The sequence below is a fragment of the Elephantulus edwardii genome, unplaced genomic scaffold (genome assembly GCF_000299155.1).
Source record: "Elephantulus edwardii isolate Elephantulus edwardi_28Jun2011 unplaced genomic scaffold, EleEdw1.0 scaffold00113, whole genome shotgun sequence".
In the NCBI taxonomy this organism is placed as follows: domain Eukaryota; kingdom Metazoa; phylum Chordata; class Mammalia; order Macroscelidea; family Macroscelididae; genus Elephantulus; species Elephantulus edwardii.
This window is the reverse complement of record NW_006399863.1, coordinates 2,612,647-2,616,244: the sequence shown is the minus strand read 5'-3', so window position 1 is coordinate 2,616,244 and position 3,598 is coordinate 2,612,647.

Here is a 3,598-nt window from a genome sequence, read left to right as displayed (position 1 = left end):
AAAAACGTTGACTGCTGACATTTTTCTTTTGACCAGTGTCTCTTAAGTTTAGTTGTGCTGTCTCTAAGGGAAGGTGACGTGTCCTGTAGAACTTCTGTGTAGATTATAGCTATATCCCAGAAAAAAGAATAGTCAGAGAGCTCCTTGGAGGCAAGAATGCCAAGGCTTTGACTTTGGGCATGTTGCTTGGAAAGGGGCATTATGCTGGGAAAGGTGGAGGGTCAGTAAAGTAGAGAGAGACTTTTAACAAAATGGATTAATATCGTGACAGCAGCAACGCGCTCAAGTGTGTTGGACATGGTGAGGACGGCACAGGATAGGACAGTGTTCAGATCTATTGGGTTGCTATGAGTCATGCTCAACTCAAGCGTCGAGGACTCTCCTTTATAGGGTCGCTATGAGTCGCCTGCGACTCGATGGCACCTAACAACAACAACATTAGGAAAGTTAACAGGGTGTAGATCAATCCAATTGGCTATTGTTCTTGTTTTGTATAGTAAAGTTGGAACTGACTCATAGCTGATGCTCCAGCAGGTTTTCAGAAAGCAATAAGTTGCACAGACAGAGACTGCCTGTCCCTCAGTCCATACAGCTTCTTAAGGATGGTCGCAGGCAGGCCCTTTGACCTTTAGCTTTGTGGTTTAGGTCAGTGATACAGAGTTCCCTTAGCCCTGGTAGCTGTGATGTCTTCCCTCCAGCAAGCTTGGGTGAAGGCCTCTGGTGCTGGTTCTGTAGGGAAGCACTCCCAAGTCAGACCTGCCTTATGTTGGTCTCTGGTTCTCTGTTGAGGTTGCTGTTGGTTTTGTGTAGATCTTGGTGCAGCAGGCACAAGAATTTCTGGCCCTGGGCACAAGAATCTCTGGCCCTGAAGGACATGCACTGCTTCCTCTTCCTTGCTGGTACTGAGATTCCCAAATTTCTGCTACTAAGACATCTCAATTTATTAGCCAATCCTCTTGTGGACAGTCTAACTCACTCCTATTTGTATAGTCCCAACCAGCCATGTGACAAAGTCAAAGTCAGTGATGAGAAAAGTAATTTTTAACAATATATCTTTGACACCACAGACTCATACCAGGCATTGATTTTGTTCCCTCCATTTGGCTTTTGTTAGCTTTCTTGCTTCCTTTTCACTTACTCCTTCTAGGTCAGAACCCCCACCAGGTCCTCTGTAAAGGGAGGTAGTGTCCTCAACAAATGGGGTGGAGAGCGAAGAGCAGCGAGCATGGGTATCGTTACAGGGACCTCTCTGAACCTGTAGGGAAAGATCTTTGAATTGTAAAAAGATCTACTACTACTCCAGAAATGGGCAGCTTAATTATGAGGTCATTATCACCTCCCAAAAAATGTCTTCTCTTGGGCTCCTGCAACTTTTCTTTTTTAAAGAGAAGAAGCTTTAAAGAACATGTCTAAGGATGGCTTCCTCCATTATTTAAATACATATCAGAAGTGCTGAGAGAGATGAAATGAAACTGCTCAGCTCCAGTTCCAGCCCTGAGGAGCAAAGACATCCTCAGAGGCAGTGATGAAAGGAGCAGAGCGGCTCTCGTGGGTGATGGAAGTGGTTTGGAGTTGACTGTCTGGTAGGAGCTTCTGGTCTCTAGAATTGACTGTGCTTTATCCCCCAAAGACCCTGTCATGAATACCTCTGGTTTCCCTTCCAGACTTTTTTACTGAGCTGATGTATGCAACCCCTCAACTGCTATGAGTGGTAGCTGCCCATGGCTCATAACTATTCCCTGCCAAGAATGTCCCTGAGCCAGTTATACCCCATCCTCCTGTTCCCCTTCCTATATCTGCTAGAAAAAATACTGGTTACGTAAGAATTTTAGATAAATAAAATATAGCTTTTATGTCTAAGTGTATCTTATTTGTTGTTTGTCTGGAATTCATATTTAAGCAGGAGTCTTGTATTTTCAGTTACAGAATCTGGCAAGCCTAGGCCTGGAAGGCAATGATGGGAGCATATGAACCTCCAGGTGGTAGAGGGAATTAGGCTTGGTGACAGTGAGGCCAAGGACTGGCCACTCAGGACAAGGTACTCAAGTAAGTTTCACCATCCTAAAGTTGCACTTCCCCATTGTTTTGGCTAAAGGCTGTGGTACAGTGGTAAACTTCATTGCAGGCTCAACAGGTGACCAAGATTCTGGAGGAAGAATGTTTCAGTTTCTTTCTGCAGGCATGACCCCCAGGCCAGACCATTCCTTGAGGGAACCTGATAATGTTCATAAGGCCCTGGGCCTGATCACACATTGACATCACCCTGCCTCCAGATTCCTGAACAAACTACAATCCCCTCTATCTTCCCCTAACAGCTCCCTATAAAAAGAAACTGTCTTTTTCAGCCTGCATGCCATTCTGACTTCTGTGTGCAGTCACTTGGCGTCCTTCTCAGATCTACTAATAAAGGCTTGTTCACTACTGGGGACCACCTTCTTTGTCTCTCCCTTAACTCTTTTACCTATCTAACAGGTTCAGTCTCAGGGGTTCCACCAGTCTGTATAGACAGCAAATTTGACCATTTTTCATGTTTTGGGATTTGTTCATTTGGTTTATTTTTCTATGGCTTTTCAATGAGAACCCACCACTCCCTCGAAAATCACACATAGATCCCTAATGTAGGCTCTGCTTCTAGGGACACCAAGCACTGTCTGATTCTCAGTTTCCTGTCTGGAGATGACGCTCAGCTTTCCACCTACAGGGAAGTTTCCAGCTCATCTTCGTGGAAAGGATGGATTGCTATTTGCACCCACTGCTATTCCCACAACGGGTGCTAGGGGGCGCTGTGCCAGCTTCTGAGGAGAAGACACGCTGGAGTCCTTAGGGCGTCGCAGCCAGTGACGTCATGTCCGCGACCAGACGGCACGCATCCGGGGGCGGGACCGGAAAGCAAATGTAAACACGCGCGGAGTTTCCAGGGCCTGGGCTGCAACCCAAACTGCGCGAGAGTTCGGATCTCTGGCTGCTCCGTGCAGCGAATGAACGGAGCCAAAGGAGGCATCCTCCCAGGCCAACCGGGGGCGAGAGGCGGGAGGCCAAGGCGGAGCGGCCGCTCGGCGGGAGCGGGCCCAGTCGGACATGTGCGCCGGTTTCGGATGCACTAGGCGGACCTGACCGGTGGGCGAGCGACGGAGGGCGGCTTGAGCTACCGACCCGACCGGGCGTAGGACTTCGCTACAACGTAATTACACACTTGACCCTATCGGAGGGTTGAGCGGGACCACATGTGCTGAGCACGCTGCGAACATTTGGTACGAGGTAGGCGCTAAATCAGTGGCCATTGGCCTGGAAAAGTTCTGACCTAAGTTGTTAGGGTTTTTTAAAATTTTTTTTTTTTCCTCCCCTTTAAATATCTTTAATGTCATCATGGTGTTCTAAGATGCCTTGGAGTCGATTGTGAAAATCTGCTATCAGGAACCTCACTAGAGTACTGTAGAGCAATGTTGTCTGTCTGGAGACTAAGGTGTGCCTGATCCAGGCCATGGTCTTTCTAATTTCTTGCTATGCATCAGAAAGCTGGAGAATGACTAACGATGATAAGAAAATTGATGTCTTTGAGTTGTGCTGGAGAAGAGTATTGTCAGAGACTGCTAGAACA